The sequence below is a fragment of the Lycorma delicatula genome, chromosome 5, assembly GCF_047948215.1.
Source record: "Lycorma delicatula isolate Av1 chromosome 5, ASM4794821v1, whole genome shotgun sequence".
NCBI classification, from domain to species: Eukaryota; Metazoa; Arthropoda; class Insecta; order Hemiptera; family Fulgoridae; genus Lycorma; species Lycorma delicatula.
The window spans coordinates 96229891-96254469 of record NC_134459.1 but is presented as its reverse complement, the minus strand read 5'-3'; the positions used below and the strand labels follow the sequence as shown (position 1 = coordinate 96254469).

Here is a 24579-nt window from a genome sequence, read left to right as displayed (position 1 = left end):
ATGACCATATATGTAGTTAAAATGTACTTTCAAAAAGACGTAATACTTTTAATGTTTAAAAACAGTCAAACTAACCTCACAATATATTCACATTTAATAATTAAAAATTAAATTAGTGATATTTATAAAGTAAAATAAAAAGCTGATCTGTTTCAACCACTCCCAGGCCATCTAGATGCTAATCTTTTTTAAAGTAACCATAAAATCTAAACATTATAGAGAATAAATAATAACCTATTAAAGAATATATCACAATGCAATCTTCTCTCCCCCAAATCACAATGCTTTTCTGTAGTAATGCTTGCTTAGACTTTACAGTTTCTTTTATAAGTATTCTTGTTTTTTATATCACCAATCATTTTAGATTGGTCTTGCAATATCTTTTCATAACTATTCTTAATACTGTAACCATTTTATTCTATTCTTCTTGATTTTTAGAAATACTGTAAGAAAATTTTCAGTTATTAAAAAACTACTGATATGCTTCTACTTTTTCATTGATGTACTTTTTACACAACACTGTTAAACCATGGCGTTATTTTGGACATTTTTATAACTTTTATATTTTCATTATATAAATTAATTCCTAGTCCATAATATATTTCATAATCATATACAAATAAGTAACGTCATTTTTAGTCCTGAATTATTAATATCAATATTTAAAGGTTCTTATAAAAAAATTTTAAGTTTTTTATGATGATTGATTATTTTTTAATATTTTGTACCCATATCCTAAGAATCACTCTCTACCATTTCAGATTCTCATCTTTCAGGGGTGATCTCACTATTATTTTAAATTATTAACACCTCTTAATCGCTAATACTTGATAACTATTAATAGGACAGTGTGTACTGTACATATTTTAAACTTTATTACGTAAATATTTTCTATTGCAATCAAATTAATATTAAAAAATGTTTAATAATTACACATTTTGATAGATCAGTGTTTTCCTATATTGTTTTTGTAGTTTTTTTATAAAATCTGCTAACTCACTGACCGATACATTAAGTAACTGTCAAAATTAACTGATTTATTGGTACTTTAAAGTTCAAAAACTGTAAACTCATATCAGTTTTTATGTTTTACATAATTATTTATATTAAAAACAACTTCACCAGTATGGTTGTTATTGAATTATATATAATTTCATCATCATCTGCCATATTTAAAGTTAAATAGGTTTCACATAACCATAATATTAGTATTTCTGTTTTAACAATTAAATGTTTTACTATGTCGAGCTTTGATATTAGTCCATTTACATTGGCATATATTTTTATTTTATTTGATTTCAGTTTAGATAGTTTTTTTTGGGAATTAGATTGATATTCCTTTAATATATTTCATTATCAAGTTTTGTTCTGCAGTATCCTTTTTTTAAATTCATTTTTAAAATTTCCGATTAAATTTAGTTATATTTTTATTTTGACAGTATTTATCAAGTAGGTCTTATCCTCATTTACATATATTACATAGTATTTTGCAAACCATGTTGTTAAAATTCAATCATGTTGAATTAATGAAAAAAAACATTTTTTTATTTTCAAATTGGAGAATTTATTGTTACTGTTTAAAAGTATATTCCTACATTTTTTCTAAGCAGTCACAAACTTCTTCATCTCCACCTTATAATGCTGTCGCTGGAGAATATAAGATATCCTTGTATAAGCAAACTAGGAATTCTCTTTCTAGTCTCCAAGGCCCAACATAGTAAGCAGCAATTTAATATATGCCCTTTTTAAAAAACAGAAACAGCACATCCAATATTCAAATGTGGAACAGGAAGGAAGCAGCATCTTGTTTCTTAACCTCTCTTTTATATATGCCATAGGTTTCATTCACCAACTAGAAAAGAAAATGTTCAGTGTTTTTTTAATCAAGTTTTGAACCAAAATTTTAAGTTTTTTTTTTACTTTTTGGTTTGATTAATATTATGAAAATGTTCAGGCAAATTACAGTCCAACACATAACATTTATTGCCCAATCTTCCAACTTCGTTTGAGCATATAGTATTCTTTCTTGTTCTCAATTATTATTTTCTTTCTCAGAAGATTTGATACTCAACCAAACACTCGGTCTGCAAGAAGAAAGCTGTGACCTAAAACAACAGTATTAATTAAATTTTTTGAGGTATTCTTGAATATGGGAACACACGAAATAAAGAAGACTTTGAACTAAAATATTATTTTTATTCAGACTTAAACACCCAACCCAGATCAACCAAATACACTGGATCTCTGATTGATGTTTCTAAAAAAAATTTGTTAAAACTTAAAAAATCACTACAGAGCAACATTCAACCTCATCTGAATATGAATAAAAAAGAGGGTTGTTTGAGGATCAGCAGCACCTAATTCATACTTACTGCATGTGTCAGCTTAGTTTTCTCAGATTTAGGTTAAGATTGCCACAGCTATTAGTTAAAAAACAAAATGTCGACTCATAATTTTTATTTTCTTTGTGTAGAAGCTTTTTCTGGAAGTCTTCAATCTCTTCTTGTGTACAGATTAAATCTTTAATTTTAATGTTTTTTCTGACTTTTTCATCCTTTTTCTTTTCAATTCTAATTTTAGAATGAATGTGGTACACTGACATAGTTTGAAATCCAATTTGGAACTTTTCTCAAAAAATCGAATACTTTTCAAACCTGAAAGGCCGACTAACACAGTTATAGATATATCCCAATTTTTTCATGTTCAATTCATTATCAAAGTAAATGTGCTTTGATTTTGAATGGTTACAGTTTCTTTCCCTACCATGTAGATCACCTAAGAATTTACATAACTTTTGTTTTATCAATTTATAGCCTAGTATGTTTTTTCCTACCATTTTTTAAACGTTTTCCTTTATTTTAGCTTTAGTAGAAAAAATAAATTTCGTTTTCATACCTATAATGTGTACAAAAGATTTCTTGCCAACTTTATATTTTTTTTTTTTTTATCTTCTGTTGAAGCCTAACATTTCTCTGAAAAAGTATGAGGCTTGACTTACCTTTTTTCTGGCTGTTAATAGCCTTGTCACTCTAGGTCTGTGTCTCTTCACATTTGCATAAGATTTGCAACTTTGTTCTATTGTCAGATCCTCTGTAAAGTTTTTGTTTGTGTAAAGTTGATTTTTGTGTTATTTTTAATACAATTCAAGATTTTTGTGACATGCAAACAGGTATGAAAGATATTCATTCCAGTAGGAGCAATGATATTTTTAGTTTATTTAACTTTGACTTTCCTTTTTTAGTTGCAAACTGTTTGATTATAGTCCCCAACCCTATCACTGCCTTCTTCCATAACTGTAACTGCAGAATAACAGAAAACTTCAAACAAGTTTGACTACTGCCATCACAAACAATCATAAACAATAAACAACCTCACATAACCTACAAAAGCAAGGACTCTACTGGAGGAGGGAGCTTACATGACTGTTCATTGATAGGAAAGACATATTACTCTTTGCATAAATCTGAGCTCTAGGTATGTCAAAATTTTTAAATGTTTTAAATTACATGATAGCTTCAGCTTCTACGAACACAGATCAAATCTCATCTATTTTTTTTTTTTTTTTTTTAATAGACTTGTTACCTTTTGCTTGGGCGCTCCTCCTACCTCTTAATAGCTTCTTTTTTTAGTTTCCAGGACTACCATTAGATATTGCTTCAGAGGATGAGATGTGAAATGACATTTTTGTAGCATGTGAAAATGTCATGCCTGGCTGGGTTTCCAACCTGGGATTTCCAGATGAAAGATCATGATGCTACCACACAGCTGGCATCTCTGAATAGCTGCCAGCAATTGTGTTTTTTTGCAGCAAAAAAAAAAGTTGTAGACTACTATTGTATCATATATTAACCTGCATTTCATTTTAAGAAAATGATGTACATAATCAGGTTGCATTTAGTTCCATAGTTGAATCAAATGTTTAAAGTTTAATTCTCCACAGAAAATAATACATTCCAAAAATTCTTTGTTTAATGAATAAAATTTATCATTAAACCCAAAAAAATTAGACATCTCATGTAATCTTTGTTTTAATCTCATATGTAATCTGATTTGTTAGCCCAACTATTTCTAAATAATTTATAACTTATAATTTATAACTAGTTTCGTGGACCATGTGTTTCAGACAATTATTCATGAAGTCATCAGCATGTGGAAATCTGATTAAAATCTTTTTAAATAAATATAAATAGATTCAGAATTTACAGTAGTAAAATGTAACAACTAATATAGCTAATTGTACCTAAATAAATGTAAATATTATAATTCTATTTATAATTTAATTATCTATTAGTTTTTCTCCTTATTTTTGTCATTATTGTCCCTTTGTTTTTAGATTAGATTTAGAATAGTCAGAGTTAGGTTTTATCCTATTCATCAGAAAAAATAAAGTGTAATAAATAGATGAATTGTAGTTATCATTATACTATTATAAAATATATTATAATACATGTATTAAAATAGTATTTTTAAGAGTATTATCTGTCTGTTAATTACATTTATTATTTTGCTTAATTTAATTTCTGTTCATTATAGAAAATTAAACTCTATCCTGACACTCAACCATTCTCTTGTCAGTAATTTCTTATAGTGCATAATGTACATATAAATTTCTAAAATCATCACTCTGAATTTTGAATACTTTATTACAAAGCATCCTGGATTTACAATGCATTACCATTATTTATTTTTATCTATCATTCTTCAAGCTTTCTTTCCCATTTATTGAAGATATCCATCTGAAGGTTGTAGATCTGATCTGCATAATACAAATTTACAATCATCACTTTCTAGGCCTTCCTCTGTTTTATACCCTTTCATCTTTTACCAGCTCAATTTTTTTATTTAATCCAGTTTACTTATTCATAAATTCAAACAAAATCGAAAGCATTTTTTGTAGACACTTCATAAAAACCTTTTTCATTGGGTGAAGTTGCTAAACCCATGCCAGTCCCTCAACCTAGAAAATCAGTTCTTGATTTTATGCCCTTCCAGAAGCAGAGTAGTCAGCCCAATGCCAAGTATTCTCTTTACACTGTGTATTAAGCCTGAAGAATAATTTTTCCTATAGTATGTAAAATGTGATGCTTTCTGTAATGCATATGTTCTAATCATACTTACATGTTGCCCCGCTCTGTATAGATTGAATACCTGAGAAAGTGCTCCCAATCCATTTGGAGAGCTGACTTAGCTACCCTGAATGGAATTTTTTATTAGTCCATTTATGTTTATTACATTGTATTGGCCAGACAGTACATATATATATATATATATATATATACCAAAATGAAAACATATTTAAATAATTAATGAAAATTGCTACTTTGTCTGTGCTTTACCCAGTAAAGTAGTACTCGCACTGGAGTGAGCTTTATGGAGAGGTATATAACAATAACTTGTCAGCTGAGCTACAACCAATTAAATCTATTTGAGTTTTATTTCGCTGAACTGTATTAAGTTCCATCCTTTCTAAATAAGTATCTAAAGTAATGGATAGATAGTGCAGTTACTGGCAGGCCTTGAAGAATCAAAAAAGACATATTTGATGTGGAAACTTCCAAAGTATACTAATCAGTAAATTTTTCTATTATAATCCTTTTCAATCTATCTATTTTCCCACTTAAAAAGTGTTTCATTACTCTATTTCTGCTGTAATTATTCTATATATTGTGTACAAAGAAATGATGCAATTTCATCACACAGATATTCTTTGACTTTGTTGTATTTTATATTTGTAAAAACTTTGAAATTCATTATTTTTGGGGAACTTTGTACAATGTTTGTTATACAATATGAATATTTTAAGAACTATCTCTACAAAGCTGTTTTTGCTGAGACAATTAGGTTAATAAGAATAATTTAAAATAAATTTTTTTATCAAAAGTAATCTATTTTTTTTATATTTTATTTACTCTAAACCTTTGTGATATTTTGAAATAAGTGGTTAAATAAGCCCTTGTTGCTAGCTGTCCATAGAGTGCAGGTTTTTGTGGAACCTCCTCAATGGCCAGATAATCCAATTTGCATGACAGGATTTAATTTCCATAATTACTCTAATTACATTTTTATCATCACATTTACACCAATATTTGTTTTACATGTCCTGTTTTCAGTTCATATGAAACTGCCATTGCATACATTTGAATTGTTTCATTGTTCGTAAATTCACATCTATTATCAGGTTGTAAATCTGAAGATGTAACAAAATATATCTGCAAAATGATATGCGATTTCAGCAGCATTTTAACTTTTCAGTTACAAAGACACAAATTTGCTCAAATCGTCTTGATAATTAAATATATGTAAATTTTTATATTCCGTGGGATAGGTATAAAAACCAGTAAGATGTACCAATCCTTGTATGTTAACCTCATTGAAAAACATAGATTTTAAAATTTCCTTTTTGGATTATACTTACGTTTCTAGAGAATCTATCTGGCAGTTATTTGAAAATATTTTTATAATTTCTTATTTTTGTGTTTCTTTTAATTATATTCTGATTTGTGAACTCTTTCATATCCTACTTGCACATTAGGCTTCTATATATTTTTTTTTAATTTAAATTTTGAACAGAATATTTTTTGTTATTGCTGCCTGGCCGGCCTACTGATAGAAAAAATCAATTTGTAGTTTTGTCTACCTTTAAAGCATCATACTGTTTCAGCCAGCTGCAATCTATTGAAGTTTTCACTTGACAGCTTTTAGCATTCAGAATAACATTAATAAATGTAACACAGTATTCTTCAGTCTTAACTGACAAATTGCTAACACTAATTTTTCATTTATTCACTTTTCCTGAAAAGTTCAGAAGTTTTCAGAATTTATTTTTAAATAAATTTCAATAAGCACTGTGCCTCTCAAAGGTAATCTTACTAACAAATGTAACCTCTGCAGTCAAGCACGACTTGGTCACTACCAAAACATAAGTTAGTCCAACATAACCTGGCTTTCTCAGTAAAAGCAGCTTTGCATAAATGATTCTGAACAATGTTGACATAGTACAAGAAACATCAAACAAGTCTACCGAAGGGAAATAGCTTCAGACTTCGTAAAAATGTCACCAGTGTACATTGCTACTTAATAAAAAATTGGCTGTTAAAGACTGTAAACTATTAAATAATATCTAGCTTTAAATAACATATCCAAATAATATCTACCTTTATGTGGAATGTGCAGTGCACTTTCAAAAGAAATAAGAATATATTTGTCCACTTCAAAAATTATTATTGCTGTTATTTTGGTTGCTAAAAATAAAATAATCTCCAATAAACAACACAACTCATAATCATACAATGAAAAGCTAAATTATGAATTGACTTATAATACCAAAAAACAAATAAATAATATGTGTAATAATGCTGAAATTGAAATGTTAGTTGTATTCTGTGCCATAAGATTATAATTATTATCAACTGATATATCCAGCATTAAACAGTTTAATCTTTGTCACTGCCAGTCCATCAGTTTTGGTAAATATTACCTCCACTGGATAAATATATCATAAATCATTAAAGGGTTAAAGATTCCTATGCAATTAAAAATAAAAACCTTTAACTTTACGTATCTGTCGACTGACTGTTATGGCCTATCCACAGATACCTTAAATTTGTTTTGCATCTTAGCAGTAATAAAAAAATAGAAATATATATATATATATATATATATATATATATAAATTAGCAAAATCAATTTTTTTTTGTTATTGTATTTGTCCATATTCTCCTCTATACCAGTCATGACCAAGACAAAAGAATAACACAGCTTTCCACCAACAGTACAGAATTCAATAATGTCTCTTACACTATTCTTATTGTTTTTTCCATTTTAAGAGCGCTTTTGAGGTTTTTCCTCATTGTCAGTTAACAAAAACTTTTTAAAATCACACATTAAAATTGTCACGTATTAGAAAAATACGTAGTCAAAAAATTAAAGTAAAATATTTCATTTGGTCAGCCACACGAACAGTACTGAACTAACATTATTTTTTAATTAATAAATTATATGAATGTGCTATGGCAGTTTTGATAATAAAGTCATTATCAAACTCTGTTTGCACATTAATGAAGTTAAACTTTTATCTATACTTGTATATATAATATTCTAAAAAATTAGTTTTTATCATCGTCGTCGTCATCATCAATCATCATCATCACATCCTTTTACAATTTATATTATTTTTAACCGAGTCGGTGATTGAATGTTTATTGATTATTAAATGGTCTGCAAGATTGGAGAAACCTTTTTATAAGTTGCCCTAAATGAGCAAGAAAAAAAGAAAGATTTGTTACAGAACTCGTACTGGCCCGATTTCATTTATTAAACAATGAATAATACATATCACATTTACAGAAATAATACAATTTGTATGATTATTCGTTGTCATAAGAATTGTATTAATTCTGTAAATGTGATATGTATTATTCGTTATTTAATAAATGAAATTAGGCCAGTAAGAGTTTAGTAACAAATTTTTCTTTTTTTTCTTGCTCATTTAGGGCTAGGTTTGCAGAACATTTTAGATCTTATAAAAACAATAAATTAGGTTTCTCCAATCTTGCAGACCATTTAATAATCAATAAACATTCAATCACCGACTCGGATACAAATTTAAAAATAATAGAAATTGTAGAAGGATGTAATGATAATAATAATAAAAAACTAAATATTTTAGAATATTATATATACAAGTATAGAAAAAAGTCTAATTTGATTAATTTGCAGGCAAGAGTTTGATATAATGACTTTCTTATCAAAATTGTCATAGATAATAGCACATTTGTATTATTTATTAAATAAACAATAATGTTAGTACAGTATTGCACGTGTTGGCTGGCCAAATAAAATATTTTATTTTAATTTTTTGACTGTATTTTTCTAATACTTCTCTTTTCTCTTTAAAAAGTTTCTATTAACTGACAATAAGGTAAACCTTCAAAATATATATATATATATATATATAATTAATATATAAATAACCTTGTCTAATTTTTTTTTCTTTTTAATTTGGGAGGGAATAACAGAATCAGAAAATTAGGTTGCCTAATTTCTGAGGTTTTTTATTCTGTTGTGTAATTTTGAGAGACTAAGAAGTATTAAAAAATTTAAGGCTAACTCAAAGTATAATTAATAATTAAAAAAACCAAAATCCACTTACCAACAATTCTCTTATACATTCCTTCAAGCACTTTCATAATAAAATTACATCATCAGGAACTAAAAACTTTTTTTGTTATAATTTTATTAAAACCAAAACTCCTTATTTATGTAAATTTTTTATAACAAATTTGTTTATGATAAACAAATTTTCATGACAAGGAGTTTTAGTTTTAATAACATTATAACAAAAAATCTTTTGGTTCCTGATGATGGAATTTTATTCTGAAACGCATATATAAAAAAATTGTTGGTAAGTGGATTTTTTAATTATTAATTATATAACCATACCAACAAGCCATGTTTGATAAAATTATTATAACTCAAAGTAACACAAACTACAACATTGTAACAGTAAACAAGAATGCTGATATTATATTTGTCTCTAGGCACATTTTCTATTATTCACTTATTAGTCATTATAGATCAAAGGCTACACATAATTTTTCATTAGCAATAATATTATGTATATATTCTAATAAGGTGTAATAATAATTCATTTAAGAATATTATCAAATATTAAGCATACTTCTGTTAACAAGGCTGTTCAACGTACTTTAATTACAACCGTAATTATCAATGTTAATTCATTCTTTTGTGTGGTATAGGATTAATTAACACAATTTTTAAAAAAAATTTATAAGACTGAAAATTTCTATAGTTCTTAGAAGTGTCTTGACGTGATTTAAGTAAAGAATTTGAATTACCAGCATAGTTCAGAGATATGTTGGGGAAAAAAGTCTTGCGATATTAACATATAATGTAATAATAAGTCTTATATATGAATTGTTAGTATTAAGTAAGAAAAATATATTTATGCTTAGTTTAACATTCTGAATTTTTATTCTGCTTATTTTCAATAAGGATTGAGATGCATTTTTGTTTCAGTGAAGGGCAGAAGCTGATGCGTATTTTTATTTTTGGCTCTAATTTGAAATAACATTCTTATTCACATGTCCAATAAAGTAAATTAATCACAGTTAAAAATGTAATCTTAATAATAAATATGAATGTGTAAAAGTTAGCACAGTAGTATTAAGAAACAAAATGTTAAAAATTAGTCTAGGTACACTACATTCAGTATATATAAATTTTGTAGATTGTAATATATTGTGATTATTATCTTTTTTGTTATATTATATGCAAGGATGATCAGAATTATCCTGAACTATAAAACTGTCGTAATAATGTATGTAAAATACAGTTTCTATTAATGAAGTACACATGTTTCATATTAAGAATACCCACATTCTTGTACTGAAAATCTTTTTAATGCTTAAAAATATTCGTTGAGTGTTTTATACTAACAAAAAATTACTGAACATTGCTATACTACTTTGGTACCCGCTTTTTTATTTTTTTTCATGGATTACAATATTGTAGATTTATGCATTAAGTTTGGGAGCCCTTGCATTCTTTTCCTCTTTGCAATAACTTTCTACAGAAAGATAAGATTTTTATCATTTAGATGAGATTTGTTGTCAAGATGTACTTTACTTACACCAAACCATGGTTAGTTAAGCTAGGAATGTTGTGTTTAGATCATGACTAAATTAAAACAGATTTCTAATAAAAGTATGAAGAACAAGATGTTATTATATACATTCCCATTTTTAGACTATATTACAACCAAAAGTAATGGATATCTCTTTATAGCCTTGGACATGGTTATCTTCAGAGAAGTGAACAGCAAAAATGAATTGCAAAGTATCTTCTTGTTAAATTTATTGCTATCTTTCGTGTTAACTGATATTTACACCTTTCATTTCTTAATTACATATCTCATAGTAACTTAACTTCAATTTTAATTGAGTTTTCCTAGAACATATTTTATAATAAAGTTCACATTTTATAAGTCTATTTCTAATTTTGTTGATATAAAATGCTGTATTTACCTATTTGTGCGTTTCTACAAAGTAGTCAGATTTATTTTTGGATATTCTGAAAATTGGAAATTTTTACACTTCAAGTAAAACATTGAATGAATTCTTCCAAACAAAAACTTGTTTTTTTCTAAAGGTCCTTGCAAGAATTATGAATAACATGTTACCTCAAAAAATTGAAATTTCACTTTACCAATCCAATGAAATCACAGTGTTTTCACAATTTTGATGTTTCCTACTTTATTGTATAAATGAGAACATGTTAATCTCATACCTGCTTTTATTTCTATATGGTAAGATAAATTTTCACTGCTGGATTTTTTCTGCTATTTTACCAAACAATTAAATGTTTTGCTCTTTTGATATTTATCAGAATAAAATTTAAAAAAATACTTTTATGTATTGTATAATTAAAAATAAAATAGATAAATTTTACTAAAAAAATTAATTAATTCAAATGTTTTCAGGATAAATTCACTGGAATTGTCATGATTTATGTGATAACTCTTCATCGTAACCTCAACTATACAAAGTGATGTACATAATCTCAACTATTCTTATTTAATGATTACATTGTATTATAAGTAGTACTTAAAAATCAAAGATATGAGAACTAAATAATTTTTAAGTGTTAATTAAAACATACATGTTTGTTGTCTGAGCAGAAAAAAATATAATACAACCACCATTAAAGGGTGGATGGAAATTTTTACATATTTTTAAGAATCAGAATTTTAATTTCTGGAAATTTTCAGGTATACATATATTATGTAATCAAGTAATATATTATGTTTTTGGTATGTGCATTATACATTAAATGGCATACTGTTATCCTAGACTAGCTTGATAAGGAAGCAGATTCCAATAAATAGGGAACCCATTTATTTCACACACATTTTTGCCAGAATTTCTGCTAGGTAGATTAAAACTTTATTAAACATAATTTTTATTTTATTAGAGTGAATTCATTAGACAAGTGTGCATTTATTCAAATATTTCCTTTATTATAAATAATATACCCACACAGTTCTTCCTACTATATACAAAATTCATGGTTTTGATTCTGTTCATTGAAACATTTATGCCGTTACTGAATGAACTGGTATATTAATTTAATTGAGCTTGTGATATAAATTCTTCATGTAAAATGCCCTGCTATCCCTGATTATTACCAGTTGTTATTCAAATTCCTAAAAATATTTTATTATTGGTTCATTATCCATCAGTTGTATATGAATATGTATGGGAATGTGTTATTGTATGAGATTCGGCAAAAGTAACAGTCTCTTAAAACCTGAAGAACAGAAGTGGAAAGTAGATAGTAAAATTGGCAGAAAATAACTTTTATTTATATTGTACACTGTATAAATTAATGTAAATTTTACAACTGGCTGTGATTGAGTGCTTTATTAATTGCTTTTATGTTTATTTTATTATAAATCTACAACAGAAACTGGAATGCTACTGAAGAACTTAAAAAAAAAACTTGTTTTGGCATTTTGTATTACTTTGTTGAAGGACTGAACTTGTATCTGTATCTGCAAATATACAAGACATGGATAAGTATAATTGAATAGTAACTGTGAGATTGTTAAATCAAACTAATATAAAATTATCAGAGTATTCAATCAACAAAGTAAACAATCTATTTGTGTCAAAAAAAGTTATAAAATTAATCAGTTTTAAATAATACAACCATATGTATTTATTTCTTTTGTTAATGCTTTTACTTTTAAAGAATAATTTTAAGCTTTTTTTTTTGTGAATTACCACAATCACAAAGAAATATCAAATTGAGCACTTAAAAAAGACCATAAAAATATTTTTTATAGTAACTAGATCAGTAGTCCAATCAGTACTCTCTTGACTATTGATCTAGTCACAACGAAAATACTTTTAATATATTATTTATAATTAATTCTAATATTTTTCAATTGGTTGCAGTTTTATAGATTGTTTGTGGAACATATTATGACATTGTTAATAGATAGGTAGATAATTTACAGTTGTATATAGATAGGTGAAGTTAGTGATGAAGTTTGGAGTATTATATTACTTCAGCACAAACTATGTATGGTTAGAGCACTTCATGTGATTAATATTTTTTCCTAAACATATTAAATGATGTTCAAGAGAGCTTTCAGTTATCTTTAAAATGATGAAACAAACTCAACTTTTAAACATTTTTACAGAAATCATATGCAATATTTCAAACATTGATATTTTGTAAGCAGTAAATTATGAGTTTGGTTGGTAATTGCTTTCGCAGTAGTTATAGAATAATTGTGGGAAAATAAGGATAAAATACAAAATAATTAATTCTTAGGTCCTATAAATTTTATATCAGATATATGTTCCAATGTAATTGTAAAATAGATTTTATTCAATTTCCTTACTGTATATTATTTGTATCATTCACTGCCCACTGACTGTGATTTTAATATTAGTAATGGTACACATGTTTAAATATATATATATTTGTATATAATATTGTGGAGTAGGTGTAATTTTAGTATAGTAATGATGCATAGAATTTATGTTTTTCTTGTGAAACAAACATATTTATTTTATGTAAAATAATATTCTTATTTGTTCCTGAGCACAGTTTCTTACCTCAGTTTAATATAAAGTTTAAAAGAAAAAGTAAATAAACACATCTGTTTTCATTAGTTCTATTACTTATATGATTTTTTTAATTCTATATTGTATTCATTGTTTTCAAATGAAACGACTAGCACTAGATAGGGAATCTTGGAGAGCTGCATCAAACCAGTCAAATGACTGAAGACAAAAAAAAATTCATTGTTACAGTTATGTAAACAAAAAAAAAACACATCATGTTTTTCTTATTATATTTTGTTTTGAAGAGAAATAACTCTGTGCTGAAAAGATAAAATTAAGGAATAATAGGTTATACTCATATTTCTATATCAAACAATTGACATCCTTTACAGTTATAGATGTCTTATATGCACAATAAAAATGTACTTCATAATGTTACTTCATAGCTCTCTGCATCATTTGCACTACTGTGAAAATCACTAATTTCAACAATTGTGAGGCTTTTCAGGATAATTTTATTTTTTACTTCTTAATTTTTTTTCTTAACTATTAACTATCCTGTTTTATCAGTTAAATAAATTTTTATCTTTCTATTTCTTGTTGTTATTTTAATCTGTTAGTCCCTATAGTACTTCTCTAGAATAGCATGGTTCCTTAAATGTGCATTAACTAAGTGATTCTTGTTTGCTAGATAAGGAATTTTTGAGTGTGTGAGCTTTTACATCATACTTTATATTATGTTAACATCAGTAAAACTGATTTTCTAGCACTATGCCAAAACTCATTAAAAATTACTGGTTGGTTATTATCATTTTTATATACTCTTTCTATCCTTCTTGGTTTACTGAAAATCTCATTTGTACTTTCCTTCCCAAACGTTTTGGAATTCAAACATCTCATTTTCCTAGAATTTCCTTCTTGATTGTTAGTTTTATGATGAAACTTAAACTGCTATCTTACACTCGTCATGAAATTTGTTTAATCTATGTGTTATGCCAGAAAAAAACCAGTATTAATTAAAAGAAGAGACTAGAAATTTTTTGCACCACATAATGCATTATCTGTTGAAAATATTTCTAATTTTTTACACCTGTGGTATATTTAAGAATTTGTTAAAGGAGATTATTCTTTTAATGAGGATTTGTTTTTAGTCATCAATCAGTTGATGTTTGATGCTATTTGCTACACTATTAATCACACAACTCTGTTGATTCATTTACACAAACAAATCACAACTCGCATTATAAAAAAAAAAAATCAGTAATTCATTTGTTATATCTAATCATCACACCTACTCCATACGGGGCCTTTCTACTTCCTTCATTTCATTGCTGAAGTAATATATCTTTTTGTGAAGAGCATACACCAAACATTTGTTCATTATTTTATGAAAGCATATTGTTAAATTAATGAATGTACATTTTTAAATGTGCATTGTTTATTATTATTTATTAATGGTTATAATTTTTAGAGCTATTTGTGTAGACAAGACCTTAGGAGCTTGTTTATACAAAATTTACAAACATTTAATTAAACCTTTTACTGAACAGTTATTGTGTTAATAAAAATTAGTCTTAGGCATACTATAATTTTAAAAAAAGGCCAAACTAGGGTAAATTAACTAGTCTTATCATTGAATAGCATTCTAGAGATACAATAAAAAAACATATTGATTTTATGATTGAGGAAGCATAGATTAGAACATTTCTAACTGATTCCAAAAACATCTTAGAACAAGTTTTGAAAGCCACAAAACTGCATGTTAGTAAATTAAAAAACAATTACAATATGCTGAAAAAAATAAAATAATTTTTTGTTCATTTCCCCTCACAAGAAATAATATGCATTAAAATAATATTTAAAGATGATTTTTGACAAGGCTACTACTTCATAGTTCTCAAATTTTACATTACTGAAGAGTGTGTACTTACACTTCAGAAGTTGGTTTTGAAACTAAAGAAGAAAAATTATTCCCAAGTAAAATAAGACAGCTTAAGAAAACTTGAAATCGATTGAATTTAAGTGGCATAATGCAAAAAAAAAACAGGTCGTTTTTACTGCACAGCATACAGTACAAATGATTTTAATTTCTTCAACAGATTCAGAAACTTAGAGAAGAAAGTCCTTCAGTTATCTAAACCAATGAAACTTACATCGTAGTAAGAAGTTTGCAATAAACTTGCAAGGTGAAATCGGTTTCATTTCAGCTTATTTCATTTAGTGGGAATCACTTTACAATTTTCATAATGTAATGAATTTCAAGAATTATTCAGAATGGCAAGAATAACTAACATGCTATTTGCTAAATAAGTATTGTTGAAAGATAACACATCAGGTAGATAAAGCATTAACTTCATCTTTTTAAAAAGTTGTTATCCAAAATCATTAAGGAATTACAACATTCCTTTCAGAAATAAACTGCTAGTTATAATGTATGAACTAGTGAAATAACAAATTGCAGTATGTTGTTCACTATGCTGTTGAAATATTAGCTCTGAAAGAACATAGCATTATCCCTCTTCATCCATATTGCCCAGAAATTAACAAAATTGAACTGAATTGAAAAACTGGATAGCAAGTTATTTATTAAAGTATGGAAAATTTATATAAAAACATCTGACACTAGTTTGTATCTTGATACAAACTGGTTTCAGGATTGATTTCCAGTAAGAAACTGAAATCTTTCAGTTATCATTTCATCCAGCTTATTTCCTGGTTAAAATATGTGTCCAAGATATTAATAAAAATAAAACATTGCTTCTAGATTAGAAGGTAGGTGATCTAAATACATAAAATTTGGATGAATTTCCCCATTTGGCACTTATAAGCCTGTAATGACCACTGAATCAAAACGAATTAAAAAATTATATTCCTTACAACCCACATGTAAAAAATGAAAAATTAGTAATTGGTCTATCTTAAATCTATTTTAAGTTTAGTTAAAAACCAAAAATCTATAGGATATGTAATTTTTACTGTATGTTATAAAAACAGAAGATCTGCCTGCAAGGTTCTTGGGCTGGGCCTACTAAATACAAGTAAAATCTGCCTTTTTACACATCCTCTTGCTTTTAAATTCCATCTTAGTCAACAATGTAGTCTAAAACATCACTGTATACATAATCTCCATTGTTCAACACTACTTTTGATTTCTATGGATCCAAAATGGATTTCCATCATCAAACTTTTGATTTTTTTGGAATATGTAGAAGTCTGTGATAAATCTGGTGATTAGAATGAATATTCCATAATAATAACTTATTTTTTAGCCAAATGCTCCTTGACAGACAAGGAAGAAAGTGCAGGTGCATTATACTAACAGTTTTCATTTTTAAATAAATTCAGCCATTTCTTACTCTTTGAGAAAGTTTTGTCAGTATTTCAAGGTAACATTGTTGGCTGACTTTGAGACACCCCTTCAGCCATAACATAGATGTCAAAGAGAACAATTACTATAACCTTGAATTTTGACAGCTCATTCATGCTTTCTAGATGCTTGGCAATTCTGGAGTCTTCCATTGTAATTTTTACATTCATTCAATCTTTTTAAGTTGTCAAAACAAATATCCTTTCACCTTAATTATATGTCTCTATGAGGATTTTTCATACAGTCCTTATTCTCAAATAACTAAATTAAAGCATCTTCTTGTTTATTTTACAATGTCTGCTATTACTATAATATTCAGTTATTTTAAAAAAATTTGCTAATTTTATGAATGTTTTCACACATCGTTTACATAGAACAAATATCCATTTTGTAATTCATCTTAACAATTATAAAATATTTAATGTTTCTCAAAAACAACTAATCCTAATGTGCATTTATTCCCATAAAATACCTGTAATATTTGAAAAGATTCCACTGCAAATTTATTTAATTTAGTGAGACTTAGGTTGACATTCTCTTCAATTTTCAAACTGTATGATTTTGACCAGTGTTAAAGTAGATTTTCAAAACCCTCTTTATGAGTGAACATCTTAGCTAGTGTGATGAAAAAAGTCTTATGCGATTCTAAATAAGTCGCGTATGAATGTTTCTATCAAACTTATAATGCTAATACGCTGCACATCCGTTTCTCAAACTTTAAAAATTAATCACATTTAAGACTCTTTTTAAACATAGTTATCTGGTCTAATAAATGAACTAATTTTCATAAAAATGGGTTCTTGATATGAATTATTCAGCTTTTATGATGTAAAAATTTAAAGTTAACACTTTTTGATGTGATGAAATTTTCTTGAAAACTTTAGAATGATTTTTATTGGTACTGATTTTAAATGTAAATTGATTTACATTTTATTGATTTTAAATTTAATAAATTTGTCATTATTCTGCAACATCAGTTAATTAAAACTAAAATTTTTTACGACTGAAGCTGCAAATCAAATGCTCAATTACCTAGCCATTTAGCCAAAAGGGTGTATGAAAAAAAGATGATAAAAAGCAAGGAATTGAGAAAACCAGTTGAATAGGTGGCTGGTATGCTGACTATTGATAAATTTTATTCTATTGTAGATGGCTAGCAAATTTTATTATCATCCCTGTCCACTTCAAGACAGATGAACAATAAATCTTCAGATGAGACATTTAATTAATTCAAAAAAGATCTTGAGTTGCATTTTCACATACTCTGAAAATGTTGGAAGTAAATAATCTGATTTAAAAAAGAAGTGATGTAGTGGTAGTGTCTTGGCCTTTCTTCCGGAGGTCCTGGGTTCAAATTTGTCAGGCATAGGATTTTTCATAAATTACAAAATTCCATATCCCATGCACAAGCTTCAAGCTTATGTGGTAATATCATCAAGCCAAAAAAAAAGAAGTGAATCATCCAACTGTAACTCATTTGTTAAAATTATTATGAAACAACAGTATTAATAAGAATACCAGAGATCACTTCCCTCTTCCTAATCTAGAAGATCTTTCACTTCCAGATCTTTTTGAATTCAATTACATGGCTCTTTTATAGAAAAAGGTTATTGAGCATCGGCCTTGAAGTGAGAAGTAAGCCCTGTAGTATATAGTAAAATTCTTTCCAAGTGGAACCTAGTATGTTTTATTATTACAGAAAAATGGATAATGACTTTTTTTCAATCATTTTTCCCTGTATCATTTATTCTACCCTACTGACTTTTCATAACTAAAAACAGTTTTTTAAGGAATGTAATTTAAGATGTTATTTCAATCAAACGGACTATGTTGAAGGCCATGTCATAAAAAAATAATCATAACTTATACAAAAGACTGTATTTGTTAAACAGTACCATGAATAAATACTTTTGGTACTTACGTATTATAACGGTGTACTATGGTTAGTCAGTTGTTGGATGGTGCCATTGAAAGGCTATTGCTATCGCTTAACTAGTAAAGACAAACTTAATATCTGAATACCTAAATAAGATGTATTTATTTAGTATGTCCTGAATATCTCTATTGCTTAGTTAATAGTTAAAAATCTTAATACCTAAATAGAATGTACAATTATAATCTAACCAAAATTACCTTTTTTTACCAACGGGACCACCGTTAGGTATTGCTTCAGAGGATAAGATGAATGATTCGTAGAATGTGTAAAAATGCTATGTCTGACCGGGATTCGAACCCGGGACTTCCGGATGAAAGTCCGAGACGCTGCCATGGAGACCGGCAACCAGATTTAACTTTTTTCCTGTTTAGCCAACGGAAATCACCGTCAGAGGATGCTGACGGTGATCCGTTACTTCAGAGGATGCTGTGTAAGTGAAGCATAGCCTTGTACAGTCTCAGGTCGACCATTTCTGAGAGGTGTGGTTAATTGAAGCCCAACCACAAAAGAACACCGTTAACTGTGATCTGGTATTCAAATCCGTATTACGTTAACTACGATTTGAACGTTCGAAATCAGCTGATCTGCGAAAACGCGATGGATTAACCAAACTTAACCTACGGTCGCTAACCCACCGGGTTAGTCTAGTGGTGATCGCGTCTTCGCAAATCAGCTGATTTCAAAGTCGAGAGTTCTAAGGTTCAATCCTAGTGAAGGCAGTTACTTTTATACGGATTGGGATACTAGATCGTGGATACCGGTGTTATTTGGTGGTTTAGTTTCAATTAACTACACATCTCAGAAATGGTTGACCATTTCACTTCATTTACAATCATACAGATCATCCTCTGAAGTAATCCAGATGGTGGTTGCGCAGGCAGGCTAAACATAAAAAACTTTACCGACGCTCGCTAATTAAGATTAAGTTTGATTAGATTGTATTTATAAGTAGAAGGTGGTTATTTAACTCGCCACCAGTCACGCTGGTTATAACGTCCGTTATAGTGATAGTGGCGCCGTTATAGTACACAAGCACCATGTTTTTTAACATTCTTTCATCAAAGCTCCATTCTGGAAACTTAATTTTCACATTATTAAAGACAAGTGTTGATCATCCACTGTTTATGATTTTCATAACTTCAAAAAATATTAAATATATTCTGTAAGATAAATTTTTATTGGTATTTAGGGAATAATTGTCATTTTTGTACAAACTGTTTTCTTCAGATACTGAAGTTCCCATAGTGGTAAAGTACGCTTGAACAGAATATATTTTTTTTTTTTTTTTTTTTTTGTCTTCAGTCATTTGACTGGTTTGATGCAGCTCTCCAAGATTCCCTATCTAGTGCTAGTCGTTTCATTTCAGTATACCCTTTACATCCTACATCCCCAACAATTTGTTTTACATACTCCAAACGTGGCCTGCCTACACAATTTTTCCCTTCTACCTGTCCTTCCAATATTAAGGCGACTATTCCAGGATGCCTTAGTATGTGGCCTATAAGTCTGTCTCTTCTTTTAACTATATTTTTCCAAATGCTTCTTTCTTCATCTATTTGCCGCAATACCTCTTCATTTGTCACTTTATCCACCCATCTGATTTTTAACATTCTCCTATAGCACCACATTTCAAAAGCTTCTAATCTTTTCTTCTCAGATACTCCGATTGTCCAAGTTTCACTTCCATATAAAGCGACACTCCAAACATACACTTTCAAAAATCTTTTCCTGACATTTAAATTCATTTTTGATGTAAACAAATTATATTTCTTACTGAAGGCTCGTTTAGCTTGTGCTATTCGGCATTTTATATCGCTCCTGCTTCGTCCATCTTTAGTAATTTTACTTCCCAAATAACAAAATTCTTCTACCTCCATAATCGTTTCTCCTCCTATTTTCACATTCATTGGTCCATCTTTGTTATTTCTAATACATTTCATTACTTTTGTTTTGTTCTTGTTTATTTTCATGCGATAGTTCTTGCGTAGGACTTCATCTATGCCGTTCATTGTTTCTTCTAAATCCTTTTTACTCTCGGCTAGAATTACTATATCATCAGCAAATCGTAGCATCTTTATCTTTTCACCTTGTACTGTTACTCCGAATCTAAATTGTTCTTTAACATCATTAACTGCTAGTTCCATGTAAAGATTAAAAAGTAACGGAGATAGGGAACATCTTTGTCGGACTCCCTTTCTTATTAGGGCTTCTTTCTTATGTTCTTCAATTGTTATTGTTGCTGTTTGGTTCCTGTACATGTTAGCAATTGTTCTTCTATCTCTGTATTTGAACCCTAATTTTTTTAAAATGCTGAACATTTTATTCCAGTCTACGTTATCAAAAGCCTTTTCTAGGTCTATAAACGCCAAGTATGTTGGTTTGTTTTTCTTTAATCTTCCTTCTACTATTAATCTGAGGCCTAAAATTGCTTCCCTTGTCCCTATACTTTTCCTGAAACCAAATTGGTCTTCTCCTAACACTTCTTCCACTCTCCTCTCAATTCTTCTGTATAAAATTCTAGTTAAGATTTTTGATGCATGACTAGTTAAACTAATTGTTCTATATTCTTCACATTTATCTGCCCCTGCTTTCTTTGGTATCATAACTATAACACTTTTTTTGAAGTCTGACGGAAATTCCCCTTTTTCATAAATATTACACACCAGTTTGTATAATCTATCAATCGCTTCCTCACCTGCACTGCGCAGTAATTCTACAGGTATTCCGTCTATTCCAGGAGCCTTTCTGCCATTTAAATCTTTTAATGCTCTCTTAAATTCAGATCTCAGTATTGTTTCTCCCATTTCATCCTCCTCAACTTCCTCTTCTTCATCTATAAAACCATTTTCTAATTCATTTCCTCCGTATAACTCTTCAATATATTCCACCCATCTATCGACTTTACCTTTCGTATTATATATTGGTGTACCATCTTTGTTTAACACATTATTAGATTTTAATTTATGTACCCCAAAATTTTCCTTAACTTTCCTGTATGCTCCGTCTATTTTACCAATGTTCATTTCTCTTTCCACTTCTGAACACTTTTCTTTAATCCACTCTTCTTTCACCAGTTTGCACTTCCTGTTTATAGCATTTCTTAATTTCCGATAGTTCCTTTTACTTTCTTCATCACTAGCATTCTTATATTTTCTACGTTCATCCATCAGCTGCAATATATCGTCTGAAACCCAAGGTTTTCTACCGGTTCTCTTTATTCCGCCTAAGTTTGCTTCTGCTGATTTAAGAATTTCCTTTTTAACATTCTCCCATTCTTCTTCTACATTTTCTACCTTATCTTTTTTACTCAGACCTCTTGCGATGTCCTCCTCAAAAATCTTCTTTACCTCCTCTTCCTCAAGCTTCTCTAAATTCCACCGATTCATCTGACACCTTTTCTTCAGGTTTTTAAACCCCAATCTACATTTCATTATCACCAAATTATGGTCGCTATCAATGTCTGCTCCAGGGTAAGTTTTGCAGTCAACGAGTTGATTTCTAAATCTTTGCTTAACCATGATATAATCTATCTGATACCTTCCAGTATCGCCTGGCTTTTTCCAAGTGTATATTCTTCTATTATGATTTTTAAATTGGGTGTTGGCAATTACTAAATTATACTTCGTGCAAAATTCTATAAGTCGGTCCCCTCTTTCATTCCTTTTGCCCAGCCCGTATTCACCCACTATATTTCCTTCCTTGACTTTTACAATGCTTGCATTCCAATCTCCAAGTATTATTAAATTTTCATCTCCTTTTACGTGTTTAATTGCTTCATCAATCTCTTCGTATACACACTCTACCTCATCATCATCATGGGCGCTTGTAGGCATATAGACGTTAACAATCGTTGTCGGTTTAGGTTTTGATTTTATCCTTATTACAATGATTCTATCGCTATGCGTTTTGAAATACTCCACTCTCCTCCCTATCTTCTTGTTCATCACGAAACCTACTCCTGCCTGCCCATTATTTGACGCTGAGTTAATTACTCTAAAATCACCTGACCAAAAGTCGCCTTCCTCTTCCCACCGAACCTCACTAATTCCTACTATATCCACATTTGTCCTACCCATTTCCCCTTTTAAATTTTCTAGCCTACCAACCTTTTTCAAGCTTCTAACATTCCACGCTCCGACTCGTAGAATGTTATTTTTTAATTTTCTGGTGACCCCTTCCTTAGTAGTCCCCACCCGGAGATCCGAACGGGGGACTATTTTACCTCCGGAATATTTTACCTATTAAGGCGCCTCCATTATTGCTATGTGAAAATGCAGAGAGCCACATTTTCTTGGAAAAAAAGCAGCTGTAGTTTTCCATTGCTTTCAGCTGCGCAGTACTCAGAGGACTGAGTGATGTTGATACGGCCGTTTAAGTCGTCCTGACTCACGCCCCTAACAACTACTGAAAGAGCTGCTGCCCTCTTTCAGGAATCATTCCTTAGTCTGGCTCTCAACAGATACCTCTCCGATATGGTTGCACCTTCGGTCCAGCTACTCTGTATCCCTGAGCACTCAAGCCCCCTCACCAACGGCAAGGTCTCATGATTCATAGAGGAGGCAGAATATATTAAAAGAAGAAATGTTACTTCAATTCACGTTTTCATGAAGCTGATGAAATTTCATCTTATACTCGCATGACAAAAGTGCGTTGCGTTTTTGCATGACAAAAGTCCTATTAATCAGTTTTCCAGGTTTATTTAATTAAAAAAATATATCTCGATACAACACTAAATTCACGAGCAATTCTGTGCGTAAAGAATGCTATGCAATAATAGTTTATTGCTAACAGAATTTTTTTTAAAATCACACATTGAAATTTATAAGTTTTGAGGTTAGTTCAAAACAGTATGAGCTTGAATGAAAGAACTGAACTTCCAGTCATTAATACTTTAAACACTTTTAATATTACATAAATAAATGTATTTTCATCAACCAATCTCTAAGCAGATAACGTAACTATCTGCCTTATTCGTACATCAACAAAGTTGTTAGTCTACTACTAATTTGAACATATGTCTTAATCAGCTGATTCCAATATATGGATTACTCCCATTACCCGTTTCACCAACTGTGTTTAGTTATAATTATAATATATTTGTAGATTTTAATTGAGTTTCTTATATTTTTGAAATAAAAAAAGTGTATATCTTATTCAGAAAAAAACAATACTCATATAATCTTTTTTGCCAAGCTATAGTAATTATGAAGACATGCATTATCAATGTTGTAGTGAATGCCAAAGAATGTACAGCTAATCTCTTGAAAATCTGAATTTTATTATTCTAAACTGCATGGCGCAGCCACACGAATTCTTGTTTAATGTCAATTAAATATATCATTTTTATCAATAGTTACCATAATTACATTTCTTTACTAACATTTATTGTTAATTACATTTTTAAAAGACGCCAGAACCGCTGATGAAGCTATTACCTTTTTGTTGAAAATAATCTTGATCGGTATTGGACTGAATTCAAAGAAGAAAAAAGGGCGTTATCATTAAGTTTTACTGTAACAAATATTTAGAGATAAATTATTAACTTTTTAAATTTCTGTCAAAAGTTGTAAAATTATTATTCCTACGTGATAAAAAAAAATAGTTTAACAATTTTTAAATCCTCAAACCAATATTCAGGCAGTTTCATATATTACGTGGAGGCTAATACGTCAATGTTCGTA

General features: G+C 28.9%; 1 long non-coding RNA gene across 1 annotated transcript; it reads right to left on the bottom strand.

The window, feature by feature from the left end:
* Positions 1–1488: 1488 nt before the first annotated feature.
* Positions 1489–19499, bottom strand: LOC142324485 (uncharacterized). Its single transcript, XR_012756304.1, has 3 exons — positions 19096–19499; positions 7155–7241; positions 1489–1852 (listed from the first exon to the last, which is right to left on the bottom strand). It is a non-coding gene; the product is annotated as an uncharacterized LOC142324485 (long non-coding RNA).
* Positions 19500–24579: the final 5080 nt, after the last annotated feature.